This window comes from Cryptomeria japonica, chromosome 2, assembly GCF_030272615.1.
Source record: "Cryptomeria japonica chromosome 2, Sugi_1.0, whole genome shotgun sequence".
In the NCBI taxonomy this organism is placed as follows: Eukaryota; Viridiplantae; Streptophyta; class Pinopsida; order Cupressales; family Cupressaceae; genus Cryptomeria; species Cryptomeria japonica.
The window spans coordinates 344,045,153-344,064,135 of NC_081406.1; the positions used below are offsets into that span (position 1 = coordinate 344,045,153).

General features: G+C 39.1%; 1 long non-coding RNA gene across 2 annotated transcripts; it reads right to left on the reverse strand.

Moving 5' to 3' along the window:
* Positions 1-259: 259 nt before the first annotated feature.
* Positions 260-18,492, reverse strand: LOC131065231 (uncharacterized). 2 transcript variants are annotated; one of them, XR_009111392.2, is made up of 5 exons: positions 18,116-18,492; positions 1,974-2,072; positions 1,763-1,851; positions 1,553-1,685; positions 260-1,253 (listed from the first exon to the last, which is right to left on the reverse strand). It is a non-coding gene; the product is annotated as an uncharacterized LOC131065231 (long non-coding RNA). The 2 variants fall into 2 exon arrangements; XR_009111391.2 differs by lacking the exon at positions 260-1,253 and having other exon boundaries at positions 1,463-1,685; positions 18,116-18,488.
* Between the last annotated feature and the right edge of the window lie 491 nt (positions 18,493-18,983).

Genomic DNA, 18,983 nt, shown 5'->3' on the forward strand with positions numbered 1-18,983 from the left:
AAACAAGCATCCATATAAAAAAAATCAGTCTGTTCACAAGACTCTTCGATGGATTACATAGCACTTCTTTTGTAGCAATCTTTAACATGTGGCAACAACTTTTCAACCTATTTGATTAATTTTCTCCTAGTCATACGTACTATTATCTATGTCATCCTAGACATGAATTTGTTTCCAAATCTTGACTGGTGAAATTTTCCAACTTCTATCGAAACCAAGCCTCTAGAAGCCATCAGTGCTGGGAAAACTGATTCTACAGATCAAAAGCGGCAAAATGAGAATATAAATAATGAATTGCTCAAACACAATAACAAGAACATTAAAAAAACAATAGTATATAATAACAGACCAAATAGAAAATTGAATAATGAGAAAGGCAAGCAAGATACAACAATTCATATATTTGTTACATGATTGCGCATTCTTTTTTCTCTTGCAAAGAGACGGTGGAGATGGTTAAGTTTTAAGTTGATATGATCTCAGCAAAAACATTTAAAAAAACAAAATAGCCCTTAAGGCAGATGCACGTCAATACCAAGAAACTCTAATCCCACTTGGCGAAACAACGGAATCAATTAAAAGAGCCATAAAATTGAGAATTTACTACCTCTAAATACTACATTAAGATAAAGTGACATAAGGTATGGCCATCAATCAAAGAATAATCCATAGTGGATTCTTATTAGAAGTTACCCTTAACAGTCATTAAAAAACCCTCATTTTGCATAAAACCAGCCCAACCCACAAGAAAATGCATGTCATTATCCTTTCCTTGCGTTTGAATATTTACCTCATAAACAAAGACTTGGAAGAATCAAAAACTTCAAAGAATCGAAGCCGAGAGCAGCAAAAAGAGACTCCGAAACCCCAGCAGAAAAAAGGCATCTAATAAAATGAACCCCAAAAATCCTTCCAAGAAATCGGAAATATTTTCTTTTCAACACCAAGATGGTGGTTCATGTGGCCCAACGGTGAACGAAAAGCAGATTGAATGGGAGGGTTTTCACAACAGCCTGGAATATTGTTGAGGGTTTTCATGGCTCTGAGCGTTCAATCTCCTAATGAAGAAACTTTCAAGCAAATGCAGTTGGCAGGTGTAAATCCAGACTCTACAACCTTTGATAGCACCCTCACAGCTTGTGCCGAATGGTAGCTTTGGGGTAGGATTTGGACCATTCAATGTGAAGTCCAACGGTCTCAGTCAGTTACTCTTCTCTCTCTTCAACTCTTTCGGTTCTCTTCATATTTAGAGACTTCAAAAAATTTAGAATAATGTGAGGAACATGAAATTTTTGGAAGCTGTTGTTAATATACTAGCATACCTACATTTAGAAAATGTGTAAAAGATGCTGAGAGATATCAAAAGAGCTCAACCATTTATGTTCTAGTATACTTGTTTTTTTTAAATCTATATAAAGATATCAAATTTCAAAATATCTAGCATACTAAAGATTCCTAGAGATATCAAAAGAGCTCAACCATTTATATACTAGCATACTTGTTTTTTTTAAAATCTATATAAAGATATCAAATTTCAAAATATCTAACATACTAAGCATTAACCCGTGTGCTTCACATTTTATTAAGGTCTGAAAATTCAATATCTGCTGTAGCAATGATCATAGAGAAGGTCACTTCAAGCCAAAAAGAGCATTTGCAGATAGATACCAGTCTCTTCATTGATCCTAATCAACACAAAGAAAATGGCCATCTTTTAGTAAGGAAACAGCAATTAGAAAACAGTTAGGTAGTAAGTAAATACCTTGGAGACATCTGATACAGAATTCATTGCCAGACTTTCCTTGAGAAGATGCTTCGAAAATTCTAGTTTCTGATTTTTCATTGGAGTACCTGTGAATCATGAATTCATTTAACAGTGTTTACAAATTATATAATTAGCAGGAAGAATCAAAACAAAAGTTTCCATTACTTTGACAAATGACAATAGAAGCTTATATAGATAGGATAGTCACCCAGATAAGTTCAACACAATCCACCCATAGCATCCTCTGTTCCACAGGTACAACACCATATGTTATCAAATGTGCAAAAGGCCAAAGCTTCCACCGTGCCTGTCAAAGAAACATGATATTTTCAGCTAAAGTTTTGATCAACAACAACAAAAATGTTTATCACAATCCAATAATATAATTATATACTTATTAATATAATAAAATTGGATCATCTTAATATTGTTTGTACATTTTATACTGCACATCCATGCATTTGCTTCTAATGGAGTATATAGGTCAACAGATTTCTGAAAGTCTGAAAGAAGCGTGACAACTCCATTTCAGTTCTGCCCAAAAGATCATAGCAATTTATTTGTCCCTCCCTGTAAGAAAATAAGCAATATCTAGAAATATTTCCTTCTCAAAGGGATCAAGGGCATCGTAGCAAGGTCTGCCATGATGGGCTCGCACTTTCAGTTGTTTGCCATGCCTTTCCAAACATTTCTATCACTCTCAGCAAGAAGGCTATTCCCAAGAAGTTGGGTGGCAAGAGGAAGGCCTTCACAGCCACTAACAGTATTGCTACTTAGAGTTTGTAAGCCTGTCTAGGCCTTAATCTGGACAGCAGGAGCAAGGAATGCATGGAATTTAAATAACTCCATGGCATGTTTGTGAGGAAGGACCCTCACCTGTGCGTTTTGTCAACTTTCGCCAATTTTGATTCTGCAAAATATTAAGCAAACAACTAATTCTGTGATGTAATAAATGGGTCTTGAGGTGTGTATTTAAGGTCAATCTTCGCCAGTTACACAATGCCAGCTAAGGAGAGTATATTAATGGACTCGATGTGGTAGCGAATCGACCCTTCTTCATTTTGCTATGAATACCATCCCACAGCAGCCGACAGCAAGAGATTTGAAGGGAATGAAAACGTCAATTTAAATCCTATGCAATTATTATGTACACGGGTCCTTGAGGCCCATTCTATAACTGAAAATGCCTCTCGACGTAAATAAAATAGATATTGCCCTTTTTATTTTAGATGTAATTACAGTGATGTTAGTTTCATTTTTATACAATATGATGCAGGAGCATCCCCGGTTCACAGCAATCTTGCATCAACCAAAAACATTTTCCTTTTTGTTTGTTTTCTGTTTGCAGTTTCATCTTTCCTTTTTTTTTGGCTCACCGGATCTTGTGGAGTTGGATTCTACTTGAAGACTTGATCATCTTTCTTGCTTCCAGACCCCATCGCATTTGGATCATTTTCCGGCAAGATATCGCTACTGGTTTTTGTTATCACAAAAGCTTGCACCCTTGCTGAGGTATCAACTCAACAACCTCGTGAAACATGGAAACAACCCCGAAGTGTGGGACCTTACGCAAGGGGGTTGAATCTCCAGAGAAGGCCGACTTCCTTCTCAATCCAAGTGCAGGTGTTGAACCAACTCAACACTTCAAAACTTACTTCTAAGCCTATCCTAACAGCTTGCAAAAGAAAAGGGAAGAGAGAAATGCTTAAAATGAAAGGACGTGATGCACCAAGATAAGAGATGTTTCTCTCTCCACCCAAAGTGGCACAAAGAATCAACTGAAATACCCATGAGATGCACAAACTTCAGTTGCATGAATGACCTCAACGCACGTATGGAGGCTAGAACTTGTTGAATGTCAAGAGGAGAGAAGGTTTCCCACAAGTCACACTCAGTAATAAATTAACACAGCATATATGAGAGAAGAGCCACAAAATATACACCTATGATGAAGGTAAAGAAACATACATAGCATGCATAGGTTGAAAGAAGGCAAGAACGATAATTTCAACTCATTCAAAGGCCAATGGCCAAACTTATAGTTGCAGAAATGCAAGATATACAAGTCTTTAAGAGAAGTGAAAGAGCATAGAATATCTCAAGCCAACAGGGAGAGAACCTTTACAATGAGGCCTAACATCCTTATATAGAAAACTGGTTGCAAGAGTTGTTGGAGCATTCGAAACACAGGTTGCCAAAGTTGGGAAGACTAAGGAAGGAACTCCGGAACCTTGGGGTTCCGGAGTTCCAGGAAAGAGAAGAAGGCAAAGGAAAGGAACTTCGGAACCTCGGGGTTCCGGAGTTCCGGGGAAGGGAAGAAAGCAAAGGAAAGGAACTTCGAAACCTCGGGGTTCTAGAGTTCCGGGGAAGGGAAGAAGAAACTTAGCAAAGGAACTTCAGAACCTCGGGGTTCCGGAGTTCCGGGGAACTAGAAAAAAGGCTAAGGAAGGAACTTCGGAACCTCGGGGTTCCGGAGTTCTGGGGAAGAGAGAAAAGGCAAAGGAAAGGAACTTCGGAACCTCGGGGTTCCGGAGTTCCAGGGAAGGGAAGAAGAGACAAAGGAAAGGAACTTTGGAACCTCAAGGTTCTAGAGTTCTGGGGAAGAGAAGAAGGAAGCAAAGGAAAGGAAGGTTTCGAAGTTCCGGGGAAGAGAGAAGGAGGCTTAGCAACCTGGGAACTTCGGAAGTCCGGAGTTCCGGGGTTGAGGACTGAGGAACTTCCTCCAGACAAGACAACACTTCACACTTCATAATTCCATTGCTTTTCTTCTTGATCAACTGGGGCAGCACCGGTCCATGGATCGTATCTCTGATCGGTTCTCACTAATGGACCAAGGGTGTCATAAAATGAACATTTTTGGCGACCTCTGTGGGATGCTTGCCTGCTAAGCATATAGATTAGAAGCCTTGAGCATCCATTGGGCACAGAGTCACAACTGCAAGAAAGAAGAAAACTCTCTCCTCTATAACCTGCAAAGGATCAAGGTCAACCATTCTAAAGGGGAACAGCCTGTGCTTGTGCACTTCTTGGAAAACAAGAAACCTAACTAATATTTACATTGTTATAATAAGAGGCAACTGATGCTTTTGCCTCTGTCAAAGAGGAACCTTTTGAAGGAGTTGATCCCCCTCATACCATTGTTACATTCACCATCTAGCTGCAATGGTTGAAATCTCTTGTATGCATGCATTAGATCACACATACTACTCATGTGGTGAAAGAACACCTCACCATTTAGCTTGCCACCATAGGGAAGCCATAGAAAATAGCCACCTGAGACATCTGGGGATGCATGAAGCATACACATAGTAGCAAGGGGGGAGCTTTTTAAGAGTTGGCTAGCATCAAAAGAACTACTCCTTGCAAAAGAGAAGGCATCTCTATTATACAAGGGGGCATCATTTTTTCCAAAATAGCCGACCTCCTCTTGGCATGAGTTGAAACCAAAAGAAAAGGCCTCGAACTCACATGGTGATGAAAAGTGTTGTCATTTTATGACACCCTTGGTCCATCAGTGAGAACCGATCAGAGATATGTTCCATGGACCAGCGCTGCCCAGTTGATCAAGGAGAAAAGCAATGAAATCATGGTTTGAAGTGTTGCCTTGTCAGAAGTTCCTTGGCCCTCTCTTTCTCTTCTCCAGAACTTCGGAACCCCGAGGTTTCGAGTTTCTTTGCCTTAGCCTCTTTCTTTCCTGCTCCGGAACTCCAAGTTTCCGAAGTTCCCTTCCTTCCCTTAGCTTTTCTTCTGTTCTCCTCCCCTGGAACTTTGGAACCCCCAGGTTCCGAAGTTCCTTGTTCTTCAACCCCGGAACTCTAGAACCCCCAGGTTCCGAAGTTCCTTGTTCTTCAACCCCGGAACTCCGAAACACCCAGGTTCCGAAGTTCCTAGTCTTCTACCCCGGAACCCCCAGGTTCTGAAGTTCCTAGTTCCTCAACCCCGGAACTCCGGAACCCCCAAGTTCTGAAGTTCCTAAGTCTTCTACCTCGGAACTCCGGAACCCCCAGGTTCCCAAGTTCCTTGTCCAACTATGGTGACCCAGGTCTCCGAAGTTCCCCTTCTCTCTTTGACCCTTTCCCTCTCTATCCCAGAACTCCGGAACCCCGAGGTTCCGAAGTTCCTTTGAGCAGTTCCCCGGAACTCCGGAACCCCGAGGTTTCGAAGTTCCTTTCCTAGCCCTCGTTTCTCCTATCCCGAAACCCCGAGGTTCCGAAGTTTCTTGCTCCTTCCCTTGTCTTCCTCACTTCGAGAGTCCGGACTCCAAAGTCTTCCAAGCCTACTTCTGACTTGCAGCACTTCTGATTGGCGTGATCGACACTCAAGGCTTTAAATGCTCCAACAGTTTTGGTGACTTGTGCACTTTTTTTGTGGAGCCACAGGGGTGCATTTAATGTTTTTGGCAAGATTTCCATCAAGGGAGGTACGGGGCCATGCTTGGTGACTTGTGTCATGACTGTATACTCTAACTTTGGAAGGTCAGTCAATCTATCTTCCTCAGAATTGCCTTTGGAGGTATGGCTAGGTTGCTTGCATGTACAAGTCAAGTGCATGCACTTCCCTGCACTTCCAGACTGACATGCAGGGGTCATGATCACCATTGTAACCCATTTTTCTATATAAGGTTGTTAAGCCTCATTGTCAAGGGTTCTCTCCCTACTGCCTGGAGTTTTCTTATGCTCTCCTCTTCTCTTGAAGACTTGTAATCTTTGCATTTCTGCAACTGTAAGATTGGCTTTTGGCCTTATGATTAATTGAAAATCATCATTCTTGCCTCTTTTCAACTTATGTATGATGTGTATGATTTCTTACCTCCATCATAGGTGTTTGTCTCGTGGTTTCTTCTCTTCATATATGCTGCGTTAACTGGTTTTCTGAGTGTGACTTGGGGGAATCCTTCTCCCCTCTTGGTATTCAGTGAATTCTAACCTTCATATCTGCATTGGGGTCACTCATACAACTGAAAAGTTGTGCATCTTCAGGGTGTTTTCAGTTAATTACTTGCGTCATTTCGGTAGGGAGAGGAACTATCTCTTCTTGGTGCATCACCTCCTTTCATTTTAAGCAATTCTCTCTTCCTTTTCCTCTGCAAGTTGTTAGGATAGGCTTAGGAGTTAGTTTTAAAGTGTTGAGTTGGTTCAACACCTGCACCTGGATAGAGAAGGAAGCCGGCCTTCTCCGGAGATTCAACCCCCTTGCGCAAGGTCCCACACTTCGGGGTTGTTTCCATGTTTTACAAGGAGGGTGCAAGCTTTTGTGATAACAAAAAGTATACCATATCTTTATCTTGGCCTGCACAAGGGGGCTCTTCAGACACATAAAATTGGAAACTTTGAAGCTTGGGTATACTGTCAAGTTGAGCAACCAAAAGACTACGGGCATGACCAACATGTTGTTGCTCAACGTCATCAAACTTGGTATGTTGGTCCCAAGTGAAACATTCAAGCTCAGGCACATCATCCCTAATGCCAAAAGAAACATCTTCACCTTGAATGAAGACTCCATATTCAACATCATCACTTTCAGGGACAGGGGAGAACCAGCATACATCATAATCACATGTGTTGATAACCAACTCATCAGCACAAATCTCAGGTTTATGAGACACCTCACAAGAAGATCTAAAATCTTCAGATTGTCTCTTTGTTTTTGTTTCCCCCTCTTGGCAACATAATGCAACAACCTCAAGTTCATGGCACGATCCATCTGCCATGCAATCTGCAACAAAACCATTACCCACTGTGCCCTCCTAAACACTAGCTTGTTGCTCCAGAGCAACCACCGGGGGAGGTGTAGACATATCCTTCTCCTCATGATCAATAAAGAAAGGAAGATTGTCAAATGAGAGGGCAGTGTCCTCTTTACCTTCACACTCCTCATGTTCAATGACTTGCTGCTGCAACTGATTATTCTCAATATCCTCCTACAGCATCGCCGATTCTTCCTCCTTTAAAGCATATGAAGACTCACCAATGGTTGTTTGAACCCCTTCCTCATGATGAGGATGGGAACCATCCGTCCTCCATACAACAGGTCCGCCCTTAAAAAGGGAGATAGCATCAAGAAAGGGCCTAGGTGGTGGAGCGTTTTGCAAAAGGCATCAAGGAGAAGGCTCTTGTATAACAACAGCTGGAGCTCCCTTGAAACTTGGAATTTTAAAACTAGGGGGGTTAATTGAAGGCTTGGGAGGTCTCCCCTGCCTGAAGCTTGGGATTTCAAACTTAGGAACCTTAGGAGCAGAAACCTCCTCCTGTATGAGTCGCATCTCCATGGTTGCTAGTTGCTTAATTTATTTCTTCCTAGCAGAGGCAAGCTGCCTTGCAAGGAACTCCTCATGTTGTCTTTGGGCTCTCATCTGTTGTTGCTGAAGTTGAGCTAGATAAGCAAGTTGATCCTGCTGTAAATCCCACTCTTGTTGCCTCTTGAACTCCTCTAGCTACTTGGTGAAATCAAGCAACACACTTTTGAGTTCTGCAATTTGCATTTTTTCATCATCTTGGGGCTAGTTGGGCTGCCAAGAAGGTTGAGCAGGGGTGGGTGGGTGGCAGGCATTAGGAAAGTACCCACCTGTTGCTGAAGTGAAGTTGTTTGGGTTGAAACTAGGAGCAGTCCTAGTTCGATCCTCTTGGTAAGGAGGGGAAAAATGGTTGGCGTTCTCATAGAATGGGGGTGAATAGAAGTTACACCCATGATATGAACTCATTTTAAAGCATTTGAAAAAAATGGAGCTTGTTTAACAAAATGCTTAAAAGAGCAAATGGACCCTCTCAACCAAAGACTAATAACATACCACAGATTCACCAAATGATTGTAGAGTCACCAGGTGCTTGAAAAATGTTGCCTCCAAAGGCTTGACGAACTGAAGAACACATCGAATCTTCAGTTGGCTTGGGCTTAGTACTACTTCACCAATAGATTTCCTCTTAAAGTCGCCAAGTGTGTTAAATGTTGCCTCCAAGGCTGAATACACTGAAGAACACACCAAATATTCAGCTTGGTGAAGGATGAGTCCCACTGGGCGTGCCAAAAATTGGTATCACAAAAGCTTGCACCCTTGCTAAGCTATCAACTCAACAACCTCATGAAACATGGAAACAACCTCAAAGTGTGGGACCTTATGCAAGGGGCTTGAATCTCTGGAGAAGGCTGACTTCCTTCTCAATCCAAGTGCAGGTGTTGAACCAACTCAACACTTCAAATCTTATCCTAACAGCTTGCAGAAGAAAAGGGAAGAGAGAAATGCTTAAAATGAAAGGAGGTGATGTACCAAGATAAGAGATGTTTCTCTCCCCACCCGAAGTGGCACAAAGAATCAACTGAAATACCCAGGAGATGCACAAACTTCAGTTGCATGAATGACCTCAACGCACGTATGGAGGTTAGAACTTGTTGAATGTCAAGAGGGGAGAAGGTTTCCCACAAGTCACAGTCAGAAATAAATTAACACAACATATATGAGAGAAGAGCAACAAAACATACTCCTACGATGAAGGTAAAGAAACATACACAGCATGCATAGGTTGAAAGAAGGCAAAAACTATAATTTCAATTCATTCAAAGGCCAATGGCCAAACTTACAGTTGCAGAAATGCAAGATATACATGTCTTTAAGAGAAGTGAAAGAGCATAGAATAGCTCAAGCCAGCTGGGAGAGAACCTTTACAATGAGGCCTATCGTTGAAGCAGTAACTTCACCACATCAAGATGGCAAAAGAAGAATGTGTAGCTGCATACTTCAAAGGAATTTCTGATCTGAAGGATCAGCTCTCTTCCAATTGGGAAAGTTGTTGAAGATAGCGACCTATCCATGTTGGCTCTCAATGGTCTTCCATCATCTTGGGAAGCATTCATTCAAGGAATCGGCGCAAGGATTGAACTTCCACAATTTGATCGCTTGAGGACAGATTGTTTACAAGAAGAGTCACGGCTAATTGCAAGAGGACTTGAGCGTGATCATTATGATGTGGAAAAACAAGTTCTTGCATCGCATATGGAGAAAGGTAAAGGAAGAAAGTTCGATACAGACAGAGGTTCTGATTCTGCTCCTAAAGCAAAAAGGAAGAAGGATTTATCTCATATCCAGTGCTTTAATTGTAATAAGTTTGGTCATTTTGCTCGGGATTGCAAAATCGGACTTCTCTTGTTTCCTCTGCAGAAGTTGTCATAGGAAGTCCTCAAAAGAAACAGAAGTCAAATGAAGACTTCCTTTTCTAAAAAGAAAAAAATGTCAAAAGGAGCTTCAGAGGAAGCTCATTCAGCTTTAGAGGGAGCTTGTTGTATTCAGCTTCAGAGGGAGCTTGTTTGTTGTTTCAGCTTCAAAGGAAGCCATATCCTTGGGTAAGGCAATCTTCCGGGAGAAGATTGAGGTGAAAGCCCTCAGTTAAGGCAATCTTCCGAGAGAAGATTGAGGTGAAAGCCCTCGGTTAAGGCAATCTTCTAGGAGAAGGTTGAGGTGAGAGCCCTCATTCCACTCTCTGCGAGTAGGCATGGTGGACCCACCCTCTGCAAGTAGGTATGGTGGGTATCATGGAAGAAATTCCATGGTGAGTTTGTTCACCCTCTGGGAGTAGCTATGGTGAACGTCATGTTGTGATGACAATAAGTACTTATGTTTTCATCCATGGGAGTAGCCATGGTGGTAGTCACTATGTGACTTGGTTATTCAAAATGAATCCTCCCTAGCTAAGAGGGAGTGTTGGTTTTTGTAGCTAGGTCGGATCCCTTCTGGGGGCTGACCTACTACACAAATATCAATTGGCCTGTCAGCCTTGATATTTGTATATCTCAGCGATTATTTCCTATATTGGTCAGGCCCTATTTGGGCGTAGCATTCATGTAATTGTAATAGAGCATGACCTATTTGATGCAACTTGCTTAAGGCAAGACCTAAGTTATAACGTGTGAATACCTATTTTGATTTATTGTAACTTGGTACCAAATTATGTGGCCGACCTTTGTGTATGATCCCATATAAAGGAAGGTGACTTGTAGTCACAAAGATATACAAGTCGTAAGGAAAATTCATCTCTGCTTCTGCGAGTTCCTAGAAGATCAGCGAATTTGTTATAGAGGTCAGCAAATTAGTCTCAGACATCAGTGAACTGGTCTTGATCATCAGCGAACACTCCTAGAAGATCAGCGATCATCATCTCAGGGCAGCGAACTTGATATAAGGCACAGCGAACCTCATATCTACTGAGCAAAGTTAGCTACATCATCTAACGATTCTAACCTGCCCTAGAACCTGCCCTACTAATGATTGAAGATCAATTCAGGTTCAAAACAGAATTAGATAAGTCTATTTGCTCTTGCCCTGGGTGGGCAAAATTGTAATTAATCATCTACCTTATTCTAATCAGATCTGAGATTCTTTGTTGCTGGGTTTTTTCCTCCAAGAGGGAGGTTTTCCCAGGGTATAATTGTGTTGTGTATCCTTCTTACTGTGCATTTTTTGTTTTCTTCTCATTAATTGTTAATCTGATCATTAAAACTAACAGAAAAAAGGCTAAGGAAGGAACTTCGGAACCTCGGGGAGGTTCCGAAGTTCCGAGGAAGAGGAGAAGGCAAAGGAAAGGAACTTCGGAACCTCGGGGTTCCGGGGAAGGGAAGAAGAGACAAAGGAAAGGAACAAAGTTCCAGGGAAGAGAAGAAGGAAGCAAAGGAAAGGAACTTTGGAACCTCGAGGTTCCGAAGTTCCGAGGAAGAGAGAAGGAGGCTTAGCAACCTGGGAACATCAGGGGTCCGGAGTTCTGGGGAAGAGAGAAGGAGGCTTAGCAACCTGCGAACTTCGGAAGTCCGGAGTTCCAAGGTTGAGGACTAAGGAACTTCCTCCAAACAAGACAACACTTCACACTTCATAATTCCATTGCTTTTCTCCTTGATCAACTAGGGCAGCACCGGTCCATGGATCGTATCTTTGATCGGTTCTCACTGATGAACCAAGGGTGTCATAAAATGACAACAGTTTCCATGACAGTTTCCTGTTACCGGTTGTTCCTTCGTTACCAGTTGCCTGGACCTATTTTGGTAATCTACCGGAACCCCTTCCGAAGCTTGCGGAGCCTTGGGCATTGATTCCAATGTTCCTTGGCATGTGGCTGACCTTTTCCCGCGATCTACGTTTCATCCTTTGGATTTTCCAGAGGAATCTCTTGGCGGAGGCAGACATTGTTTATTTTGCACGTTAGGTCTTGTTCTTTAGGTTTTGATCCCTTTTTGGGCCGACTGGATCCTTTGGATCGATATATATATTTGTAATTACGCATTAGAATTTAATCAATTAGAATCAATCAGAGAATCAAGTAGCTAGACTGTGTGTAGAAGATAGAATATAAGATTCAAGGTCCTGGTTGTGACCTATTCTACCAGGCTTGTGAGCCGGTATGTTGTAACCCGGTTGTTACCGGTTGTTACCGGTTGGATGTAATCGAATTTCATGCAAAAAATCAACCTGTTTTGCATTGCCTCCATCATATCTTTGTGTTTCCATTGTGTTTACTCTTGCTGACCGGTCCGGATTGATCTCTTTGAGGTCCCTCCTCACCAGTGACTGCTTCACAATAGTTGATTGTTTGAATCAGAATCTATATTTCTTTTCTACTCTTTAATTTTGAACAAATGGTATCAAAGCCATAGAGGATTTTTTTTTCTTTTAACAGCTTGTCTTGCTCTTTTAAATTTTGTTTCTAGAAGGAGCCTTTCCATTCTACGCTTTTTTTCCATTTTATGTATCGAGAATCATCAGTACTTGTGAAATTTTGTTCTGCTATTGCTTTACCTAAGCCCATACTTTCAACTCTTTATCCATCTGTTGTCACACAGATTCTTCATGTTTGGTATTTGCAATTTTAGTATCAATTGCATTTCTTAGCAGCTTCAGCTCATAATGTACTTTTCTGATATTCTCAATAAATGTGTCCCCTCTAACCTTCATATCTTTTACCTACTCAGTAATTTTTCCATATGATCTGTACTTTTTCACTTTACATACAATCTCCTAGCTTAGATCAAAAGAAGTACTAACCTAGCTTATTGGCTGAGTGGTAGGAGTAGATATTTTAAGCAGTTAGTCAGGAATTCCACAACTTTCTTTGATTCATCTTTATCTTGTTTGTCTTTGGTTGTCCTCTCAACCAACTTAGACGTTGTTACTTGAAAGTTGTGTACATCTTCATCCCTACTTTAAGGTCCTAAGTTGACCTTAGTCATTTTGTAATCATTGACTGTGACTTGACTAGGTTCTTTTTGGGCTGAAGGATGAGCTATCTCCACAAACAGGTTCCTAGTGCTGCTATCCTCCATTAACCTAGATGTGGTTTTTAGATTTTGTTTTTGGAGTTCTTCGCAGCAGTTGGCCTACAATGTTTGAAGCAGGTAGGTTGACTTCAACTGTCTTCCTCTTCTTGGAATGAGTATTTTCTATCCATGAGGGAGAAGAGGAAGAACCTACAACTCTTGTTTCTGATTGGGAACTAGGGGATGAAAATTGCAAGGCTCTCCTTAACAGAGGGGTTTTGGTAACATTTTGTATGAATGGAAAAGGGGAGACAGAGTTCATATTAGGTGAAGCTTTCTCTAGAACCCCTTGTTCTGAAGAATCGGGAGGAAGGGACTCACCTGGTTGAGGTCCAGATGGATCAACAACAATCTCCTCAATTATGATCTCTTGCTCTTTTTATTTCTCCTTCTCCATTTCTTTATCCTTCAATGGGCCATCCCCACAAGTCTTTTTAGGTTCTTTTCCTTTCTCAGGAGAATCCTCACCATCACCTCTCCTCTTGGTGCAGCCAATTGTTGGGTAGAGGGGAGTGTTGTTCCTAATGAAAAGGTTGTTTAGGTTAGGTTTTTCTGCCTTCTAGTGTTCTGAGCTCCATGTGGTTGTACCTTTTAAGTTTCAGCCGCCTTCTTAGCAAGCCAATCGTGAGTTCTCTTTAAAACTATAGTAGTCTTTATCTCAATGTCATATGTCTCTCTGAGACTCCAATCTATATACACAATGGGTTGCATTTGAATGTCATTGGTATAGATTGGATCAACTATGTCTGATTTTTCATTTTCAACACCAGAGATATCCCAATTCAACCTGAAAGTGATAATTTGTTAGAGTGTCAATCCCATCCAATTCAATCTCCTTATCTCGTAATCATCTAATCAGCCAGCCCAATAATCCTCAAGGTGTGGGATGTGATTACAGGCAGGGCCTAATTGTAACTCTCATAAAACTGCATAGAAAATTTAACTATATCTTTATCAATATTGAGCACAAATTAGGATTTATACAAGGAGTAGCCAAGGCCTATTGGGAATTGAATGCCTCTTTTTTCCCTCTTAGCACACTTCTTGTTAAATTCAGCCACCTATCTGCAAATTTCAATAAGGACGAACTTATCCTCAACATACGTGGGTGGCTTATAAGGTAGACCATTAAAGATGTCAACTCTAACATAAGTAAACCTTTGAAACTGAGTCAAGTGGTTGCCATACTGATTAATAAATTCAATGGTCTGAGAGGAGATCCTTTGGCCTAAGTCACCTTGCGATTCTCTGACTAACCTCATAGTGAATGCATCATTTACTCTTCTAAACTTCTTGGTGTTGCTCTCTAGTTCATCATAATAGTCATATATTTGATCATTTTCATCATACACCTCAACAGGACTCAGTCCTGGCCACTGTCTGGAGCAAGCTAGAGCATAGAAAAGATAGGAAGACGTAGAAAAACTTATTTAGAGAAAAGTTAATTATCATGTTGTGCAATTGATCACTAATGAGTGATGCCTAATCTAAATATTGTTCTCCAACAGTGATGATTTGGATGAAAAAGACCATTCAATCCTTGAAATCATGAGCATTAACATTACCCTTCAATCTATGTAGCAATACCACCATATATCATATCTCCTCAGAAAAGTGAGACCTATACAGTCCCTTAGGCAATTGAGATTTTCCATTCCTAGGCACAGCAAACCATTCTCCAGCTATCACATTCTTGTACTACCACTTCTCATTGTACATCTACTAAGATAATAAGAAATCAAAATCTGCATAGACTTCTTTATCAATCAATCAAAAACAACCACTGATGGTTTCCCTATTGATAGTAAAGAGAAAATCATTATTGTTAGTTCTGATCTCCCTAGTTTGAGGTCAGTGATTAATGCACTCTAAAACCATATCAATGCATTATATAACTATAGGAAAGTCAGCAGCCTGCAATAAACCAATCTCAACCATCCTCTGTGTGATAAGAGTCTTGTTTTCTCTATTCACTCATTCCAAAAATCTATTCAAATTAATGTGCCCTAAACTGGTATCTCCTATTTCTAGCAATGTGTTGCTTAGGCCTGTAAGGTGTTCATATCCTAGGTATTTATACTTCATTGTTATCAAATTTTAGGTCAAACCTATTGTTCCTGATTTATGAGAAAAATTGGACAACGTAATGATAGGAAAAATGTAATTTTCACCATTGAATTGCTTCAAAAAACTCTTTTGTATATGATTTTGTAACTAGGGAACCAAGAAAAGTATGTACTCACCAACTGACTGCTCTTTGATGCTTGTTTCTTCATATTCTGCTATGTGATTGCCAATTTCATTTATCTGCAATTCTTCCTCATGTGTCTTCAAACCCTCTGTGAAATTCTAATGCGAATGCTTGTAAAATGACTTCCTTTGAATCACTTTTCCCTTCTAATATCTTTGCATTAATTTTTGTTGGCTCTAATAGCATCATCAACGCTGATAGGTGAGCCTCTTCTTTGGTGCCAATGTTTGAAAAATAGCATTTGAAACAATGGGGCAACCTTTTGATAGGTTATCGAAACTATGTGGGATTCTGACAAAGGTTTTAAAACCTCTTTTTTATTTTGCTTCTTTTCTTTTAGGTATTCATGTGTCTTTACTTATGAGAATGAATAGAGGTTTGAGTTTAAGATCGGGCATTGACAAGGTTTTGAAAAACTTGTTGGGACCTGACAAAGGTTTAGAAAAAATGTCATCAAGTTGACGCTTGGAGGAAACTTTAAAGTTCAAAACTTTGAAAAATGACTTCTTTTTTTAAAGACTTAATGACTCTAATCAGCTACTTCTAGATTAGATTGTGTGAAAAAAAATTGCATGAACATTTCGGATCACACTCCATGATCCATCATCGGGATGCTAGAAAGCAAGCAAAGATGAATAATCTTTATCTCTGCTTGCTGTCTAACATCTTGATGATGGATCATGGAGCGTGATCTGAAACATTGATGCAAAAAAGTTTCACACAATCTAATCCAAAAGCAACCGATCACTATCACATGGATTGTGGAAACTTAATGTCTACAATACGACTTAATGACTCGTCAAAGGAAGACAAGGTTGTGGAAACCTTGTCAACTTCGAACTGGGTTTTTAAAACAAAGGGTGAACCCAATAATATAGGAATACTTGAAGACTTTAGAAACGAAGGAGGCTTTTGAGATAGACTTAAGTGAGTTCTAAAGGCCTTGTCAAGTATTGAAATGGTTCTGGAAACCCCATTGGGCCCTGACGATGGTTTTAGAACTACTTTGAAAGGCTGAAATTTGTAGGAAAAGAAATGTGCTTGATGTTCTAACAAGACTCAGTGGATTTTTAGAAGCATGAAGACTGACAGAGCTCTTGAGGACTTTAAACATTTTCAATTTAATGGGTGAATGTATTTTAAAGGGGATGACCAAATCCAATGAAACAGTTCCATATATTGATTGGTTGAATATCCTTTAGTTTTGTGAAACTCATTCTAGTCATTCCCCTTATACCATGTGGATTTGGTTCGCTTTCATCAAAAGACTTGATCTATGGTAAAATGGTCCTATTTGCAACAATTAGTTTATGAATAACAACTTACAATGATTCATCCAAAAGAGTATAGTTCCTCCTTGAGATTTCATTTTAGGTTTCCCCTAGGAATGGTAAATTTTGAAGTATTTTGAACAGCATGATTGCTTTTTAATCAATAACTTTGCTTCGAACAACATTCTTTTTTTCGCTAAAGAACTTGGGTTTTCCTAATTGTCTTTAATTTGAATGATTCTCATGAAAAAGTTTCACTAATACTTTAGCAACAAGGGATTTTTTGATAAGAAATCTTCTTTTAAAAGGTATCAGCACAATATTCATGTAGATGAAAGGCCATTTCTTAAGGTTGGCAATGAAGATGCCGACAAACTGATTCTTTCAGATTGCGAACCTACTAGCTAAGCTTCTCCATCTTTCCATGAATTGTGACAAGGTTTTTTATTTCCTTTTTTATGTTACATAAGTCCATGTTTTGGTTCATGTTCAACATTGTAGGAGAGTTCTTTGTAAATATTTGGAATCTATTTGTAAAAGTTGTGATGGATCCATTGGAAAGATGTAAAATTCATTCCAGATCTTGTTCCCCTAGATTTTTAGGGAACTGTAGTCATTATATGCAACCCCTTGCCAAGACATGAAGAATTATTTGACATGTTCTCTTTGGTCATCCTTTCCCTTTAAATTTTTCAAATGTAGGTGGTTCAAAGAAGGGGAAAATATATTCATGGCATTTCTCTATTAAAGGGATAGGTGAACACCTCAAATTTGTTTTTTATTTTGATTCGTAGTGCTTCAAAATACCATTCATTACTTGACATAGTTTGACCAATAGTGTGTCTTTAATTAGAAATAATGGGGGGTAGGATAAGGTTGGATATTGCAATTCAAGGGCTTGGCTATTGGATTGTTGATTATGGAATTGTTTGTTATTCTATGAAGGGTTAAATATTGTAGGACTTAGTGGGAGGCTAATTTTTCCAATTGTTGGCTTAGATGTTGAAGTTGGTCAAACATAACTTGATTTTGGTCTTGGGGATATTGTTGTGCAAAAATTGATTGCCCTTTACCTAGGATTATATTAGTTGACTCTAGATTTATTTCTTTCTTTTGATAGAATTGCTAGAAGTAGCACTTTGTGAATTTAAAATGGTTTGGTCCTTCATACTTATTATGTTACTCAAGTTTTCAAGATTATTATCTATGGGAGGCTTTGATCCTATTTTATGAGTTGCATGAGGATGCCATCTTTATTTCAAATAGGAACTAATCTTATTGGTCATGCCAAAAATGTATATGCTCAAATCTAGAGTTATGAAAAAAAACTAAGAACAATACATGTTCCTTATTCTAAGTCAGAAGATAACCTCACCCTGAGACAATAATTGAAAAAAAGGCAGTTATGACCTCTGTACAAAAAGGGACCCATCGATTTTTAGCTAACAGCATTCCATTCATATTAAATTGACATGTATTTAGACAATATCAATCCTTCTCGACTTAAATAATATGAATTACATGATCAAGGCGTACCTGCAGAAAACGTTCCATCTCATGTCTGGTTTTGGCTTTGAGTCGCTTTCATTACCACCAGTTACAGATTGGTAGGGTTCGCTCCTCGTAGATGGGACACCATCACATAACCTTATATAAAAAATCTGAAGTTGGAAAACATCTTCCCATCATTCTTCTGCGAAATCCGTTCATCCTCCTCCATGCACTTAGACTTTTCAAGCATAAATAGAAGGTCGATTTTTGATTGATAGAAATTATTCTAAATTAACCTGCAGTTTCTCACTCTCTGCAAACTCTTAGTCTACACTTACAGGGAAAATACGGAAATGCTAGTTTTTAAGAAACTACCAATTACTTACATGGTTCGAACTTAGCTAAGTTCTATTTGAAAAAGCTTTTTCCCTACTTTAATTTTATCCTTTCCTTCAAATAATCGATACCTTTCTTGAATAGAAACTTTCTCTTGTTAAAGTTTTTTTTACACTTTTTATTATAAAGAAGGATAAAGTTTTATTTTTCATTTAATTATACAAGCTATTTCTTATATAAAATAAACTATCTATTATTTGAAATCAATGGTTTAAAATTGAAAAGAAAGATTAAAGATTATAGAATTAATTTCAATCATATATAAATTATATTGATGTATTTTTAAAAATTAAAAATATATATTTTAATATTATTAATTAAAAAATAAAATGTATAAAAAGAAAAATCTATCTTTTATTATTTTTATTTTATAAGAAAGTTTTTTAATATTTTTTCTTATAATATTAGGATGTTCTATTTTTTTTTAAGTTTCTTAAAACAAAAGAAAAATTAACAAATAAATAGCTTTTTTCTAATTCTTCTTCTTCTTTTTTCTTTTAAGCATTAATTATTGATC